At 39.4% G+C, this 19,643-nt stretch overlaps 1 protein-coding gene and 1 non-coding gene across 5 annotated transcripts in view; one reads left to right on the top strand and one right to left on the bottom strand.

Moving 5' to 3' along the window:
- GXYLT1 (glucoside xylosyltransferase 1) overlaps positions 1–19,643 on the top strand; it is a 96,154-nt gene that overhangs the window by 47,830 nt on the left and 28,681 nt on the right. The window lies entirely within an intron of this gene.
- TRNAT-AGU (transfer RNA threonine (anticodon AGU)) lies at positions 6,864–6,938 on the bottom strand. The gene has a single exon. It is a non-coding gene; the product is annotated as a tRNA-Thr (tRNA).

Below are 19,643 nucleotides of genomic sequence, written 5' to 3'. Positions count from 1 at the left end.
TGGGGACTGCTCAGATACAGCTGAAGGACGCTTAGAAAGGATTAATCTCCAAACCATAAGGTCAGGTGGAGGGGGTTGAGGGAAGGTGCCAAAGTAATTCAGGTTATGACTGAGGGTATCACCGTGCATTTTATGTAACGATGTCCAGTTACATTTTTACATTGGATTGTGAGCAATTAGAAAACCTGGTTCATGCTTCAGCCATCTTTGTATCTCTAGTGCCTAGGGACAACACTGACGGCATATTCAAAGTGGGTAACCAGGAGCGGTCAGTGCAGAAACAAGTCACAAGAGTGTGATCAAGGTTTAGGGAGACAGCATTGGATGCTGGAATATCCAGGGCTCATAACGCTGGGGAACTGTTACCACTTCTAAGCTTAAAGGAGCAGAGCAGGGAGGTGGAGGTTGCCAGAACCCAGGAGAGCATCTCCCACTGGAAAAGTCCAACTGAAGACTACAGGACACAGAGCTCACAGGCAGAGTCCTTAAAGTGAGTCTCCCAGAGATCAAACTGAGCGAGGAAGGTGGTGGAGGTCGAGCTGGAGGGGCAAGCGGGAGATAATCGGCACAAGGCGTCATTAAACAGGTGTTTTTGAGAAGATGAGGCCTGAGCTAGCCATTGTGTGTGTTTATATCTGTTATCATGAATTTTAGGTAACTTCTCATTTTGATAAACTTCAAACTAGAAATTTACAAGAAGAGTATAAGAAACCACTGTATACCCTTAATTCTTTTGCCTTTTGCCTCATTTGCTTTATCATTCTCTCTCTTTTTTTTTCTCTCTTTCAGTCCAAAGATTATTCCTCAACCATTTGAGAGTAAGTTGGGCACATTATGCCTCCTTTACCCTAAATACTTCAGTGTGCATTTCCTAGGCATAAGGACATTTTCTTACATAACCATGGTGCAATAATTTTAAAAATTTAACAATGATACAGTTCTGTTGTTTTAAACACAGCTCATACTCAAATTTTATCAATTGTCCCAATAATGTTCTTCATAGCTTTATTTTTTTTTCCTGGCTCAAGATCTAATCTCTACTCATACATTGTGTTAAATTGTCATGTCTCGTTTGCTTTTTTGGTTTTTAGGGGAGAAGGTAATTAGGTTTATTTATTGATTTAATGGCGATACCAGGGATTGAACCCAGGACCCCATGCATGCTAGGCACGTGCTCTACCACTTGAGCTATACCCTCCCCCTCATATCTCTTTAGTCTCCTTTAATCTGGAACATTTCCTCAACTTCTCTTAGTTTTTTTTTATTCTGAACTTTTTTTTACTATTACTGTTATATTTAGGTTAAATCTATACCTTTGATTTCATGTTATCATAAATTAAATTATTAAGATGTCAGTTGATGAGCCAAACATAAAACGTCTTTGAAGTATTCTCAGTCCTATTCGGATATTACTTATGATGTAACCATGTTTATTGTAATTTAAAGACTAGTAAAATTTATTTTATAGAAGGAAAAATACCAACAAAAATATAATTTCATTCAGAGCATTTTGAGACCCCTCCTTTTACTCCCAAGTCCCAAACATGTAGAATTTATCCTTCCTTCTTCCGCTCCTACCTCCACTGCCAGCTCCCGCTGCCCTAATGCTCACAGACACAATTATAATCGCAATCTTGTAGAGCGTCTGTTTTGGCACTTGGCCTCGGGTAGGTTAGATCAGTACCAAGAGTGACCAAATTAATATCAGCATAACAGAAACATCACAGTTAGAAAAAAAATCATTGTGTGAGACAAATGAAGACCTCAGAAGGTCTGCATCTTTGAATAACACACATGAAAACAATTCCATGTTATAAAGCATATAATAGAGATGTATCTTATTTTTATGACTAATAATTATTGAATAACAGAAAGTCCATTGTAGTAAAGACCAAAAAAATCGAGTCAAGATTTTAGAAAGAACTTCCTTCCATCAGCACAGAAGCAGATGGAGCCAGGTAGCAGGAATAATGGGAGTCTCTTAATATCTGAATCAGAATGACACCACCAAGGCATATTTGTAACCTCACATGGCTCCTTCTGTGGCCAGATGAAAAATGTAGTAACAGGATACCAACTACATGTTCCAGGTTCAAGGGGGAAAACCTTGAATAAAATAGGAGGTAAATCATATGTTTTGGAATTAGCAATAAAGGAGGCAGATGCTCTGACAATAATGCTGACATATCCAGGGAGGCATCAAGGACCTTGTAGGATGCTTTCTCTTCCTAATTAAGACTCATTGAATTACAGGCACTGCCTGGGAGGCTTGGATCATTTGTCTTGTTGATAGCAGCTCCAAAACACACCCACCCTTGAATTAATGCACTGGGAGTTATTGAAAGGGAAGTAAAATGGTTCCGCAGGCTGATCAGAAGGGCTGGACAAGTGGAGATGAACACAGTGCTGTTAATTGCATACCGTGGCCCACCTCCAGCGTGGAATATGTCACTGAGTTGGTCAGTTGACCCCTCTGCCTCGGTTCCTTCAGGCTGAAGCTGGAAAACACAAGGAGCTCAGACCTACTTAGCCTTCTGCTCGTCTCAATCACTAGACTGAACACCAGTGTCAAGTCTATTGGCTTCAAATTCCACTTTGATCACGTAGAAGCAGAAAGTGACATTTTGCCCTGCTGCTAATATGATTAAGCATTTCCTATACGACAGTCAGAGAAGACATGTAACTGACATAAACCAAAAATAACAAAGTCACCTTGACTGGGTTTGGTCCCTGCATAGCAAAACCTTGACTATTTCCTGTAAACCATTTTATACCTGATATTTGCCATGCTGGTGTCTGAAGACACATTGTGACCTTTTGAATAGGGTAATTATGTGAGAAAGCTACTGTTTTTCCTTCACAGACAGACTAATGGAAACTCAATAACCTGGGTAATTTTGCAGCTTTTAAATTTAAATACTTGGATTAGACAGTTCTTCTGAAGTCTGACTCTCTTGTTCTCTTGGAAAATAAATGTTTTCCTTCCTTTTCTAAATGCTTCTTTCTCTGTCTTCCTTTGACCATCAGCTCAAAAGCCTTTGTGCAAAACCTTTCATGGTTTCTTATTATTTATCCAATCAAATGCAAATTTCTTTGGCTGAGAGATCATAGCTGCCGAAATCTGACCTTGAACTCTCTGCAAATTTATGTTCTACTGCTCCCTCACATGAATCCCATTGCAACTAGGTAGACCAAGATACCTGGATTTCTACCTCTGAAACTTTGTTCACGTTATCCCTTCCTCCTGTAAAATCCTCCCCACGTCCCTTTGTCAATGCAACTTATATCCATCTCTCCAGGGACAGCTTCTGTCCTATGTTGTCCCTGAACCTCAATGGGAAGCTCACAGACCTTCTCCTTCCTCCAACTCATAGTCTGTGCCACGCAGTTGGCACTTAATCCTTTGTCCCTAAGTGAAGTATTTCGCATTAATGCCTGAGTAACCCATCTTCTAAACAGATTGTAAACTTCAGTTCACAAGAAAAACTGGCTTTTCGAATGTAGGTCTACTATGCAACTGAGAGATTGGAAACTGAGCACTGTATTTTTCTCTCTGCTTTTTACATAAGTTTCACTCCCATATGGAGATATGGAATACATTGGGGTACAAATTGCTTTTAATGATTCTATGTGGTGGGGAGGGTTTAAGCTCAGTGCTAGAGGGCGTGCTTAGCATGCATGAGGTCCCGGGTTCAATCCCCAGTACCTCCATCAAAATAAGTAAGTAAATAAATAAACCGAGTTACCTCTCCCCCAAAACAAAAAGAAAACAAAACAAAAACAACCAAACCAAAACAAAAATAAATAAATAAAATTCTAACAGAAAAATAATTCTATGCCAAATGATACTTTCAACACCTTGGGCAAATCCCATAACTTTCTGATCAATTTCTGTTATTAAAGCCCTCTAGTCCAGTTAAAAACTTCAATTTCGTATCTGATTCACAACTCTCCCCCAGTGCCTGTCAGATCTGTTACTCTTCTTCTATCTTCGGCCTAGAGCTTGAGGAAGGGACGGCAGGGAAGGACAAACACCCCTTACCTCCTCTGGGCGATCACAGCCTTCTCCCCTTTGCTGTACTGCTGAGGCCGATGGCAGACGCGCCCCTCCAGGCGGAGCGCAGGTGCCGGCTCTCCGACGGGGCCTCCCCGCTGCAAAGTTCCTGCGCGTGGAGTCTTTGGTTCCAGATCTCTTCCCTTGACCTCCTCTTGCTGCCAGATTACTTTCCTGGCAAATGGCTCCCTTGCGTGCTACGCTGGTTGAATGATTCCAGCCCAAGTACTTTCTGCGGCTCCACCAGGCACACGGAAATGTGTTATTCATACGGCGGAGCACAGATGCTGACTCCCTTCGCGCTGGCGCTCTTCATTATAAAAATAATAATCCAGTGAGTAAAACGTTTTCGAATGTAGGTCTGTGAACCACTCTAGCAAATTAATTGAACCCAAGGAAGAGGTTGTTGGAACCTCCAGTCCACAGCCTGTGACAGCACTGGTGATAACCTGGAATTGTGACTGGCATCAGAAGAGGGTGTGTGCAGTCTTGTAGGACAGAGCCCTTAACCTGTGGAATCTGATGCTACTTTTGGATAGATAGTGTCAGAATTGAGCTGAACTGTAGAACACCCAGCTGATGTCAGAGGTGGGAACCCCCACATTTTCTCACATTGGAATTGGGTGAAGAATCTTAGTTGGTAAACAGAAGTGAGATCAGAGTGCGACTATCGTATGTGTTCATCATGATATGTAAATATTTTCTTTATCTACCTTCTTATTTTCCTGTCCCACTAAAATGTAAGTTCCATAAGGGAGGAGTCATGTCTATGTTGTTCCTAAGTGAATTTCTCGTATCTAGGTGACCAGTTCCTAGTGGGCACTTGCGACCTATTTGCCACATAGATGAATGTAATCTATGCTGTCGATAATATTGTATTTATTCGCAGATCAGAACCTGGGCCCAGGGAAGTGAAGTGACTTATCCAAGGTTATAGAGGTAGTCAGTGATACATATGTAATAAAATGTCAGATGCCAAAGTCCATTCCCGCTGCCATTTAAGAAGCTATTTCTTTTCATTAGTTTCGGGGAATCCAAGATGAATAGCTAAATTATGAAAGTCGTTGGATTAAATGATAACTGAAATAAATTCTTCCCATCATTAATTTCAAATTACATTTAATTTTAATATTGTTAGTGGATTTATACTGTCTAGAATTAAGGAAATTTCATAGAGTCAGCATAACAGAGTAAAACTTCCAGGCCCTACTGTATATATTGTGCCAATTTTTGTCTTGTTTCTGAAAAGTGGATAACATTTATTTGGGGAAGTATATTTCGAGTTCCCACCTCATTTAAGAGAAATATTAAAAATTATTGTGCTTTATTTCTTCCCTCCCCAATTTTATTAGTCCCTGATGTGAAGAAGATTGGCAAATTATTGTTTTTAGCTGAGTCCATTATAAAAATCAATTTATTATTGTTTTTTTAGAAACCCACACAAATTAGCAAGTTCAAAATGTTTATTCTTAAAAGTTTCTCAAAATTCTAAAATAGGTAAAAATCACCTTGCTTTGTCTAATCTATTACAGTTTTCTATTCAAACTAGATATTTAAACTGGAGAATATTTTCTGCAATAGAGGATAAACTATCAAACTGGTGATCAAAGTCAAGTGAATATCACAAAGAATGTTCTGGAGAAAGTGTGTGTCAAAGATGAGATTCTCACAATAGAAGAGTAGATGTTGTATGCTGAGTAGAAAGGCCATTTGGAGTCTTTTCAGGATAAATCTATCTGTACCAAATTGTAGGTCACCACTACTGTGCTTCATTCTCAGATGGAAGTTGAAATAAATGAATACGTGTGCTCTCTGAGTAAAGGCTGACTTTTTCAGTTTAGTGCTATGAAAAAAGTGACTCCTATTGTCTGAAAGAGCAGTGTTCTGTAGGGTCTGGAAAACATTTTTATACTTTCAATGGTAAATTTTAAAATGTTGTTTACAGGGTCCTATATTGTACAGCTGGAGGCAAAGTCTGAGCCCATTTCACAGAAGCATGGAGCCTTGATGATTGTATGGGTTCCCATGGAGACATGCACAGGGAGGAGCTTTTCAGTCTTTATAGTCAGAGTGTGCATTTGCTTATGTTAGGTTGTAAATCAGTGGTATTTTAACTGCAAAAATGAAATGCATAGTATTTTGGCAATGTAGTTTTTAAAATTTTTAATGCACAAGGAGTTGTAAAAGCTAGTAATTAGGGGAAACAATCTTTCCAAAATAGGACAGTTTTGAGTGACAGTATGATTTTGATGTGCCTTACTACTTCCCAGGCACCTCTTTATGCAGAGCACAGTATTAGATAGAAGGCAGAGGACATCTCTTATTCATTGTTTATCCTCCTATTCCGACCACAGCTGGTCAGCCTGGATGCAGGTCTTTGGAGACATCCATCTAAATGATGGTGGACAAGCCTCTGCTTAAACATGTTCCAACACAATTACTTCCCACCTCCTCAGTCAGCCCACTGTGGCTTTGACGACTCAGGCAGAAACTTCTTCTTCTCTTCAGTGAACGTGTGCTTTCCTGTAACTTCCTCGTGCCAGGTCTGTCCTCTGAGGCCTCACAGAGCAATTCTGAGCCTTTTTCCTTGTTAAAAGCCCTTTGGACATTTGAAGGCAAATACAGTTGCATAAAATTTGAATTAGTCACATCATAAAGTCAGATTCTGACTTCTCCCTTCTAGGACTTGGATTTGAAGAGGTTTGTTGTATGAGTTACCTTTTCACTCATTTAAATCATACGAATCTTGTAGTGAACTAAAATCCCAATGCCTTTTTCTCATGCTCTTTTTAAAAATTTTTTTTTTTAGTGGAGGTACTGGGGATTGAACCCAGGACCTCATGCATACTAGGCATGCACTCTACCACTGAGCTATATACCATCCTACTTCCCATTACTGTCTCAACCTCTTAAACATCTCCACCCATCCTTGTGTAGTTGGGCTTTGAAATTTGCATTTATCCCTCTTAAATTTCTTCTTGTACTTAACCCATCATTTTGGCTTACCAGGATCTTCATGGATTCTTCTTATATTATCTGATGATCCTTTATCACTCTTTTATGTCACCTCCAGCCTCATCTCTCATTACCCTCACACACTCGGCTCCATACATACAGTTAGAAATATGATTGTTGAAACAGACCATGGTTTATCTCAATCTGAGTCATCACACATACTGTTTTGTACTACTTTTCCTCTTTTTCATCTTCTAACCCTTATTCCTCAAGCCTTGACTGAGATCTCTTTTTCTAGGACTTTTTTTTTTACATTGGGTGAGATGGCCCGTCTATAACCTCCCATAGATGTTGTATTTTTGTTAAACCTAGCACTTATCAACCTACATTACAATGGTCTATATTTTTACTTTTCCTCATTCGCCTATAAGATGCTGAATACAGGAATATATATTTTTTTCACCATTGTAGCTCCAGTCCCCAGCACAACACGTGGCATATAATAGGTCTTTACTATGTATTTCTTGAGTCAAATGGCCTCACCAAAGTGATAATAAGCATGTGTATAGGATCAAAGAACCTGTCCAACGATGTGTCTCATTAAACCCTGCTCCCTCAGTCCATAATCTGTGTTTTAGACAATGGTCTTTCAACCAGTTATGGGCTCATTACACTGAGCCACTGCCGGCACACATGTCTTATCTCTCCATGTCTACAAGGACATCACCAAATATCAGGCAGCCCTGTTAAACGCCATCCTGAAACTCAGAGATACTATGATACGGACTTCACCTGATCTATCAACCCCAGAAATGGAACATTTGTGTTGATCTTGAACTATAATGGTATTTAATTCTTACGTCCAGTTTTTTATTTATCTTTCTCTGTATTGTTTATAGAATGCTTTAATCTCATCTCAGTTTTCTGTAGCTTTTATTTGTATTTGCAAAACATCTTTAGTAAACTTAGAATACCTACTTTTTAAAGAAATAAATATTAAATGCATTTGAGTTCTCACTGATCTTTGTATTTTAACTCCACCTTATGACCTCATGTCTTAAAGTGAAACTTTTAAATTTATAGTTTACAGGAGTCTAGAGAAAGGAATTAAGCTTGAGTACGTCCGTGTATGCCAGACAGTTTCCCTGCATTATTGTTTATTCTTCAGAAAAGATTGCAAAGTAGATTTTATTAAACCTGCTTTGTATAAGAGGAAAGTAAGCCATGAAGCAAGGAAGGGGCGGAGTTGGCACTGGAATTCAGTTAGGTTTGGTTCTAAAGCAGAGGACCTCTGTGAGATCTGATGAAAGCCACAACCCCTTCCCAGTAAACGCTCAGGAGCCACAGATCAGTTGGGAGTCTTAGTTATAAACTATAGGAACAAATTTGATTTTGAAATAGAAAGGGACACTTTATGTTTTTAAGATATTGGTAGTTCCCAGAGTCACTGGGACAGCTGTAGAAACAGGAAGAGATTAGTCAGCCAGGAAGAAATGTCCAAACCCACCTTCCAGACGTGTCTGGTGAGGAATCCATTGTTGAAATTCTGCAAAACACTAGAAGCTGCAGTTTGCACTGCTATTTCTGGAATTTAATGCTGTTGGAACCACTGTGGCCACCTCACTTTTTTTTGAAAGTGGGTAAAGTGCATTTATTTTCTTATGTGTGTGTGTATGTTTAAAGAAAAGGAGAAGCCGCCCTCCTTCCAGCACCCAATGTGCACCGGGCTTGGAGAGGGTGGAGCCAGGGCCAGCCCTTAGGAGAAGCTGTAGAGGCAGAAGGTGATGGCATTGACCTTGTAGTCCATGAGGAGGACGTGCCGGATGTGCCTGGCTCCTAGGCCATCCCACCCAGGGCGGAGAAGTGCCACAGCTTCATCAGGGTGAAGCTAGACATGGTGTTCTGAGCCGGAATCTCACTGTCCTGGATCAGCCCCGAAAGGAAACCTTCCCTCAGCAGCTCCCAGCTCTTCCACCCAGAGTCCATGCACAGAATGGAGAGGCCAGTCTCCCACTGGAGCAAGACCTGGTCAATCTCAGGCAGCAATGCCCCATGTCTGCCCAGCTTCTGCCCAGCCTTCCTGAAGGTATAATGGGGAACGGAAACTCTCTGCTGAGCACCTTCTGCAATTTTACGGCAAAACCCAGTAAACCTGGCATGTGAGGATTCCTAGCTGATCTGGCACCTGCAAAGAGTTGAAATAGTGGGCAAGTTCATGAGGAGCTAGGCTGTTGATGGTCAAACAAAAACATTCCATATACTTGGTCCTGCAGCAACAAGCATCAATACCTGTAACATTATAAACGCGGACCCATGGCAACCAACATCATCACCTTGTCGGCATCACAAATGGGGCCTGCTTCCCGGGCCTGCAAGCGGAGCGGTTGCACAGGGCCCCACGCTCAGAAGGGCATGCTCTTGCTTTAATGCTCTGTTGCCACCATCTTGGAATGCTTAATAAGTTTTGAACTGAAGGCTCCAAATTTGCCTTTTGCGCTGGGTCCTGTGCATTAGATAGCTGATTCTGACTACACACGTGGTCCTGTAGCAACCGCCACCAACATGGACCTGGAACTACCACACTGCCACCACAGAGACGTTCTGCTGGGATTGCCAACATGCCAACCTCACAGACAAAGTCCTGCAGCAACCCCACTCCTACCCTGAGAGGGAGAGAGAAACCCATGGAACACAAATTTTGTCTGTATTTTAGGGGGTTATTGGATTTCTTCTCTGTGGTCCCAGGTTAAGACTCTAGCTCTAAAGCCCTTTGCACACCATAATACTATCTCCAGGACTAAAGGAATAAATATTTTTTTCCCAGTTTTATGGAGATATAATTGACGTAGCACTGTATAAGTTTAAGGTGTAATGATTTGACTTACATACATCATGAAACAATTACCACAATAGGTCTAGTGAACACCCATCATCTCATATAAATACAACATTAAAGAAATAGAAATTTTTTTTTCTTTGTGATGAGCACTCTTAAGATTTAGACTCAACAATTTTCATTGCTAGTTTTGTATTATTGGTTTTCTGTCTGCATGATCTGTCCATTGACGTAAGTGGGGTGTAAAAGTCCCCTGCTACTGTTGTGTTACTGTTGATTTCTCCTTTTGTATCCGTTTATATTTGCCTTGTATATTGATGTGCTCCTATTTGGGAGCACATATATTTACAATTGTTCTGTCTTCTTCTTGGATTGATCCCTTGATCATTATGTAGTGTCCTTCTTTGTCTCTTGTAGCAGCCTTTATTTTAAAGTCTATTTTGTTTGATATAAGTTCTGCTATTTGGCTTTCTTTTGATTTCCATCTGCTTGGAATACCTTTTCCTATCCCCTCACTTACAGTCTGTGTGTGTCTTTAGTTCTCAAATGAGTCTTTTGTAGGCAGCATATATACAGGTCTTGTTTTGTATTCATTCAGCCACTCTATGTCTTTTGACTGGAGCATTAGTCCATTTTTATTTAAAGTAATTATTAATATGTATGTTCTTATTACCATTTTGTTAATTATTTTGAGGTTGTTTTATAGGTCTTTTTTGTTTCTTCTTCTTTTGTTCCCTTCTCTTCTGATTTGATGAGTGTCTTTAGTGTTATGTTTGTGTTCATTTCTCTTTTGTGTGTGTGTATTGACTATAGATTTTTGGTTTGTGGTTACTATGAGGCTTATATATAGCAATCTACATATATCTGTGACTATGGTTAATTGCTGATCTTTAAGTTCAAATGCATTTTAGCAACCCTGCATTGTTAGTCTGTATTCTATGTCTGTGAGTCTGTTTCTGTTTTATATTTAAGTTCATCTGTCTTTTTTTTTTGATTCCACATATGAGTGATATCATATGGTATTTTTCTATCTCATTCTGGCTTACCTCACTTAGAATGGCATTCTCCAGGGACATCCATGTTGCTGCAAATGGCATTATTTTATTCTTTTTTATGGCTGAGTAGTATTCCATTGTATAAATATACCACAATTTCTTTATCCAGTCATCTGTTGATGGACATTTAGGTTGTTTCCATGTCTTGGCTATTGTAAATAGTGCTGCTATGAACACTGGGGTGCAGGTGTCTTTTTGAATTAAGGTTCCCTCTGGATATATGCCTAGGAGTGGGATTACTGGGTCATATGGTAAGTCTATTTTTAGTCTTTTGAGGAATCTCATGCTGTTTTCCACATGGCTGCACCAAACTGCATTTGGGTGGGGTTGATTCTTGACATGGCTAGCTGTGAAGTTTAGGGTGCCCACTGGTGTGTGGGGCTGGATCCTCACATGACTGGCTGAGGGGCCCAAAGTGTCCCAGCACTGGTGCTTGCCTACTGTTGGGCATGGCTAGGGTCTGGGTTGTCCGAGGGTAGTGCCAGCCTGCTAATAGGTGATCTGGGTCTTGACGTGGCTGTCTGGAAGGCATGGCGGCCCTGGGGCTGGTGTCAGTCAGTTTGTGGGTAGGGCCAGTCTGATGGCTAGCTGTGGGGCCCCTTGCAGTCCTGGGGCTTGTGTAGTTTCACTGGTGGGTGAGGCCACATCCTGGGCTGTCTTGTGTGCGAGACTGGATCCCAGTTTGGTTGGACAATCAGGGGTCCTATGGCAGCTGGCCTGCTGGTGGGTGGTGCTGGGTCCCAGCACTAATAACCTAGAGAGAGGACTTAAAAATAGTGCTTCCCAGCACCAGTGACCTTGTGGGGGATGAGATTCCAAAATGAGTGCTGCCAAAGTCTGTGTCCTCAGGGTGAGTTTCAATTGCCTTTTGCCCCTCTGGGAGGCTCTCCAAGATTATCAAGCAGATCTGACCCAAACCCCTTTCAATTTACTGCTTCTCAGAGTGTGTGAGAGTTTTGTGTGTCAAGACAAATGTTCTGGGGGCTTGTCTGCCCGGTGAAGGACCCCTGGCCTTGGGAGACTGCTGTGGGGCTCGGACCCCTTCTCCTGGGGGAGAACCTTTGTAATTGTAATTATCCTCCCATTTGTGGGTCACCTAACTAGGGGATGGTCTCTGCCCCTACTACCAGTCTTGTTGTGGTTCCTTCTTTATCTCTTTGTATCTGAGCTGTAGAAGATCTTTCCTGCTAGCTTTCAGGTTACTTTCATGGATGGTTGCTCTGTAAGTAGGTGCAGTTTGGCTGTGGGAGGAGGTGATCTCAGGGTTTTTCTACTCCATCATCTTGGCCACTCCTCTTTCTAGAGGAAGAAAGATTTTGCTTGCATGTGGACAAAGGACACTGTGATTTCTTGATCTTAATCTGAATGAGTGTAAACTTAGAAAAGAATGTAGATGTTTATAATAGTAGAGCATATCCTGTCTGTAGAATGGTGAAACACTGAAAGATATTTTGTAAGTTAATAAAAGCCTGGTGCTTACAGAGTGGTCATGGCTGGAGATCTGAGAGTCATCAACACAGATGCAGAAGCTGAATTAATTAATTCAACAATAAGTATTGAGCACCTACACACGCTGGGCGTTCTGCTAGACATAGACAAAAAATTTTTGAGAATTAACACATGTTACTGCCTTTAGAATTTCTATCTAGGCACTAAAGCCTTAGGGAGAACAGGTAGACCAAATATAGGAGATACTCAGATACTCATAATTAAAAGGATATGCTTGTAAACATAACTTTTAAATTTTCTAGGAATTGAACTGTAATTCTGTCCTTGACAATTGAAATCTGTAATTGCAATTCAAAAATAGCAATGTCATAACTAAACATTTGGGGGGGGTACATTTAAAAATATGACATTTAAATTTATACATGAACTAAAAAATGAAGCAAGTCCTGTCATAATTTGACAGGCATAATCACTTACCCTGTAATGCAAACAGTAACCTAATAGCAAGATGCTAATAGTACCGTGGTGCAGGTGTAGCTAATTAGCTATTGGATTAGGCTGAATCGAATCCTCTTCGTTTACCTGTGCATAATGTTTGTGCAAAATGCAAATGTGAGCTGTAAGCTGAAATGTTCAAGTGCCAACCCTGGCTCATGGATTGACCTTGAAACAATGAGAATTTTGAACTGGGCAGCAGTCATAGCTTAATTGTAGCTTAGAGCTCAGTCAGATTCCTAGTTCTCCTCTTGACGGTCAAGGTCTGCCCTCAAGTAGGAAGTTCAGTTACTTTGGGCCCTGGCCAAGTGACTAGGTGCGGAGACAGAAGTTATTTCTCATTCTCTTCCTATACATTCCTAGTTGTCGGATTGCTCTGGGAGAAACGGTAGTAATTACTAGTATAATTAAGGATCATTTGTTTGTTTATTCAGCAAGTATTTCTGGACTGCCTATCAGATTCCTGCATTCAAGATGTAGTAGAAATGATAGAGATATATGTTGAGTGAAAAATAATCACTTGAGAGTTAAAAAGGGCTTCCATCAATAATTTGCGAACTTTGGACTGACCTCAGTGAGAAAATTATTTCTGCTTGTGTGATTGAAGTATAAAGACGTACTCAAAGAGTTTATTTTACTCTCTGACACTTTTCAGCCTCTTTTCCATTTAGTGGGAGAAAATGCTAGTTCTGGCTGACGAGATCTGAGTCTACTTCTGGACTGACACTGTGGGGAGCACTGTGATCATGGAAGGGGGTCTATATTTTATAGATGATGCGGGAGATGGTGGAACTGTGTGGAGGAGAAGCTCTTGCTGACTCCTGCAGGATATGTCAAATGAGGAAAAAAAAATAACTCTCGATGCATTAGGAGAATCTGAGAGCTTTTTCTTTAGTAAAGGGTTTTGGGGTTGTTTTCTAACACCAGACTACCGAGTCCATCTTGATGAACACAAGCACTATGGTGTGTTTTCTATTCTGGAGGATTTGTTATTGTTGCAGTGTTGTCTATTGCAGCAAAAGACCGTAGATGGATGACTATTGCTAACAGGCAGCTTAGCTAAGTCATAGCATCCTGTACCATAGATTATCAGTCAGCCATTTCAAGGAATGTGCTAATATGGGATTCTCTCTAAGATACCTTGTTATGAGATGAAGGGAAGGTTCAGAATAGTGTTCACAGCTTCAATTAGTATAAAAAAGAGATCTATCTACCTATCAATCTATCAATCATCTATCTACATTATCTGCACACAGAAATGAACATATGTGGTCTTTTTTATTGTGGGAAAACATACATAAAGTTTAACCATTTTTAAATGTACTGTTTAGTGGAATTAAACATATTCATATGCTTGTGTAACTATCACCACCAACCATCTCTAGAACATTTTCTGTCTTCTCAAATGGAGACTTTACACCCATTGAACAATAATTTCCCACTTCCCCCTTACCCCAGTGCCTGGCAACCAACACCCACTTTCTGTCTCTGTGAGTACCTCATGTATGTGGCGTACACAGTATTTACTCTTTTGTGACTGGCTTATTTCACTTAGCATAATGAAGGTTCATCCATGTTGTAGCATGTGTCAGAATATCTTTCTTTTTGAAGGCTGAATAATATTCCCATCATATATATATATTATATGACATATATATGACATTGTGTTTACTCCATCTCTATTGATGAATACTTGGGTTGCTTCTAACTTTTGGCTATTGCAAATAATGCTGCTCTGAAGATGGGTGTACAAATATCTGTTCAGATCCTTGCTTTCAACTCCTTTGGGCATATACCCAGAAGTGGAATTGCTACATAATATAGTAATTCTATGTTTAATTTTTAAAGGAGCTTCCATATTGTTTTCCACAGCAGCTGCACCATTTGCATTCTTACTGGCAATGGGCGAGGGTTTCAATTTTTCCATATCGTCACCAATATTTGTTATTTTCTTTTTTTTTTTAAGATAGCCATCCTAATGTGTGTGAAGTGGTATCTCATTGCACTTTTGATTTGCATTTCTCTAATGATTTCTCTAGAGTATAAGTCTAGAGGATTTAAAAGTTATAAATGATAATAGGAAATCTTGCTTGAGTATTTTATTAAGCTATGGGCTAACATAATTTTCATTATTCTCTAAATTAGCTTTTGAAGATAAACCAGAAAAAGCAATTAAATTTTTAAAATAAAAAAAAATTACCTTTCCCTTAAAAAAATCTGTTTCAGCTTTATTGAGGTATAGTTGAAAATAAATCTGTGTATGTTTAAGGTGTACAACATGATGGTTTCATGTAAACATATATTTTGAAATGATCACTACAGTCAAGCTAATTAGCATTCATTATCTCATGTATTTATCTTTTTTCTTTTCATCCCTCCACCCTCCCCTCCTCTGGCAACCATTAGTTTGTTTTCTCTATCTATGACTCTGTTTTCATTTAGTTATGTCTGTTCATTTGTTTTGTTTTTCAGATTCCACGTATAAGTGAAATCACACGGTATTTGTCTTTCTCTATCTGACTTATTGCACTTAGTGTAATACCTTCTAGGTCTATCCATGTTATTGAAAATGGCAAGATTTCATTCTTTTTATTGGCTAAGTTACATATATCTTCTTTATCTACCTATCAGTGGGCACTTAGTTTGCTTTTATATCTTGGCTATTGTAAATAAGGCTGTAATGGATGTAGGGGTGCATTTATTTTTTCAAATTATTGTTTTTGTTTTCTTTAGAAAAAGACTCATTGGTGGAATTGCTGAATCATATGGTAGTTCTATTTTTAATTTTTTGAGGAAACTTCATATTGTTTTCCATGGTGGCTGCACCAGTTTACATTCCCACCAACAGTGCATGAGGGTTTCCTTTGCCCAAGACAATCTATAAATTCAGTGCAATCCCTATCAAAATACCAAGGGCATTTTTCACAGAACTAGAATAAATCTCAAGTTTGTATGGAAACATAAAAGACCTCAAATAGCCAAAAAAAAAAAAAAAAAACTTAAGAAATGCAAACAGGAGGTATCATGACCCCTGATTTCAGACTATACTACAAAGCCACGGTAATCAAAACTGTATGATACTGGCATAGAAATAGACACACAGATCAATGGAACAGAACAGAGCACTCAGAAATAAACCCACACACGTATGGTCAGTTAATCTACAACAAAGGAAGCAAGAATATACAATGAAGTAAAGACATTCTTTTCAATAAGTGGTGTTGGGAAAACAGGACAGCTACACACAAAAGACTCAGACTGAACTACTTTCTCGCACCACATACAAAAATAAACTCAAAATGGATTACAGACTTAAATGTAAGACCTGAAACCATAAAACTCCTAGAAAAAAACATAGGCAGTGTGTTCTTTGACATCAGTTTTAGCAATATTTTCTGGATCTGTCTCTTAAGGCAAGGGAAACAAAACCAAAAATAAACAAATGGTATTACATCAAACTAAAAATTTTCTGTACATTGAAGAAAACCATCAACAAAATGAAAAGGCCACCTACTGAATGGGAGAAGACATTTGCAAAGGGTATATCTAATAAGGGGTTAAGACCCAAAATATACAAGGAACTCATGCAACTCAACATCAGAAAAACAAACAACCTGATTGAAAAATGGGCAGATGAGCTGAATAGATACTTCTCCAAAGAAGACATATGAATGGTCAGCAGACGCATGAGAAGATGCTCAACATGGCACCAGGGAAATGCAAATTAAAACCGGAACAAGATTTCACATCACATTTGTCACAATGACTATTATCAAAAAGGCAACAAATTACCTTTCCTTTTTCACCTTCTTCAGATGCAGAGTGATGGCTGGTATTTGAATAATTTTCATTTGCAATTTTGACCAATGAAATTTCTCACATTTCCCTTAGCATTTGAGTGGTACCATTGTGTAGTGGTTAAAAATGCAACTTCTAGACGCAGGCTACTTGAGTTCCAAGCCTGGCTCTGCTACTTATGGGGTGTGTGACTCTGGACAAGTTACTTAACCTTTCTATGCTTCAGTTTACTCTTCTGTAAAATAGGGATAATATTGGTACCTAACTCAGAAGGGTGTTGTGAATATTTAACAAATAAATATGTCTAAATCACCTGGAACACTTTCTGGGACATAGCAGATAGCAAATGTATTGGTTATTATTATGGTGAAGTTTAAATATCACAAATCATTTCATGACAGTACAGCATATGTATTTGGAAAATATGTTGACAGCGTTACTTAGACCTCAAGTAAAGGAGTGAAATAGTCTATTTATTATGGTTTCTGGAGAAGAGGCTATGGCTTTGAATAGAGGGATTTATCTGGTCTGTGTTAGTTCAATAAAAAGTAGTTGAAAGTCACCTTTAGTACTTCTCTTAAAAGTAACTAATCTTTTGATACCATGGGGCCTTGAATCAATGGTTACAGATCAATATTTTCTATATACAATTATTGTTCCCTTTCACCTTACACACTATAGGCTGAAAATCAACACACTGTAGACTGAGAAAAATCAATGGGGTACATTTGTGGTTTGGAGAGCAGTGGATAGGAGATGTATGTCCTTTTGGAAAACACATACAAAGGAAATTATGTAAACACTTTCTCAGAGGAATCCTAGAGTAATTACTGGATGAATTTGTGACCCAACAAGTTTCTCCTCAGTTACTCCTGGAGGGCATATCAATTCATTTACCTTGCAGTAAACAGGCTATCTCAAGAGTCCAAATAAAGACCAAGATTGTCGCTATTGGAGTAATTGGCTCTGGTGCACCCAAACTCAGAATTTACAAACTGCCTCTCATTTCTGGCCCATATGGCCTTCATTTTCAGGGACAATTACTACTTACTGCTTTGAAAGGAATCTTATTTTCAGCAGTCTCAAGGAAACACGTCTGAATGGTTTTGAGCTTTCTGTGTTAAGGGAACCAAATTAACTTACTATCAAAAGCTAATTCACATTGTGAAGTATGTCTCTCTAACAACATGCATTCTGTCTCGGGGAATTGAAAAAGCAGTGCCAGGATTTTAAAGTCAGGACCTCAAGAGCGTTGGTTGGCCTTTGTACTGGGAGTTAACTCTGTGATAACTTTCAAGAAATAAACACATTTCGGCGGCTCGGATGGGGAGTGAAATTTAGTGCTGTGCTCTGGCAATCCCCAAGTGCTGTTTACCACTTACCACAGGTGAAGTCTGTGGTAGGAGAGCTGTGAGATCTTCTCAGGTGGATGACCACTTCTTTCAAACAGGAGAAAGCCTGAGAGGAAGAATTTGTATTTTCACTTTCTGAACATACTGGTTCCAACGACCCCCCTCCTTGGGCTCAATTCATTTGCTAGAGCAGCCCACTGAACTCAGAAACATTTAACTTTCTAGATATGGAAGAGATGTGCAGAGTGAGGTGTGGGGAAATGTCTTGGATCATCCACAGCCTCCCCACGATTGCTACTTTTCCCAAATCTCTACCTGTTCACCAACCTGGAAGCTCTCTGACCCCTGTCCTGCTGGTCTTTCCTGGAGGCTTCACTACATAGGCGTGATTGATGGAATCATTGGCAATTAGTGGTTGACTTCAATCTCTAGCCCATCTCTCCTTCTTGCAAATCTGGGAGTAGGACTGAAAATTCTCCTGGCAACCAGCCCCCATCTTTAGGTGAGGGTCCAAAATTCACCCAATTGACATAACAAGAGACATCTTAATCTCACTCTTAGGAAATCCCAAGGGTTTGAGGAGCTCTGAGCCAGAAATGGGGATGAAGACTAAATACATATATTTTAATGGTGAATCACAATATCATAATTGCCTAGGATTGACTCTGCAGTGCCGGGAATCAGGGAGTAGTTCTTTAGACCTGGATGGGAGGCTGGATGTCATCTGACCAAAACCCTTTATTGTGTGGATGAAGAAAGAGGCCTGGACAGGTGAAGTCACTGGTGAACAGACAGAAGCAGGCTGGGGAGGACTGGACCCCAGGTACATCCATGAAGCATGTCTTATGCTTAGGGGACCAATACATATTTTTTGGGAGGGATGAATAAAAATATTTTAACAAAAATATTTATTATTCATCATGAGAAAAATAGACTATTAGATTTAGTTTATGACTTCGTATTGTTTTAATTTTTAATTACGTATTGGTGAGAGGGTACCATTAATGATTTATGGCCCCTGTAGGTCCTATTTTGGGCTGAAATATAGGTTTATTGGGTCCCAGTTCCTCGTTTTTTCCTCGTCAACATGCCGTCTCTGAGCACCACTAGATGTTTTGATACACCAGAAAAAAATGACATTTCTGGCCCTTCAGTATTTATTTTAATTTTAAGTGAAATGAATACTGAAATAGATGTATCATCTATAATTTATTTAAAACAAAATTTCCAAATTCTTAAAAAAAATTCAGTTGGACTAAAAGGTCATAGATTTCAAGTATGAAACTATAGCCTAGGAAACTCAAGCAAAATATTAATTTTTGCCAATAAATAAGCATGTATTATAATAGTATGAATAAATAAAAGGTGACATATATAAAATCATGCCTTACTAAAATAGGCTCTGGGTAAAATGAAGAAAATTAAATTAGCCACAAAGGTAAAATCATATATCTGATGTAATTTATAGCTCTCTTAAGACATGCCAGCTTTAAAGAAATGAGGTCAGTGGTATCATCAGTCAGTTGCAAGCAGATCTTTGTACAAACTTTTCCAGCTGCTGATAATGCTTTTTCTGATTCCACACACGTCGGGAAGCGGCGGGGCAAGCTATAGGCTAACTCCACACCTTTACTTTTGACTCTTTCGTC

This window comes from Camelus dromedarius, chromosome 11 (genome assembly GCF_036321535.1).
Source record: "Camelus dromedarius isolate mCamDro1 chromosome 11, mCamDro1.pat, whole genome shotgun sequence".
NCBI lineage: Eukaryota > Metazoa > Chordata > Mammalia > Artiodactyla > Camelidae > Camelus > Camelus dromedarius.
Note: the sequence above shows the minus strand (reverse complement) of the source record. Positions and strands in the feature narration are given on the sequence as shown.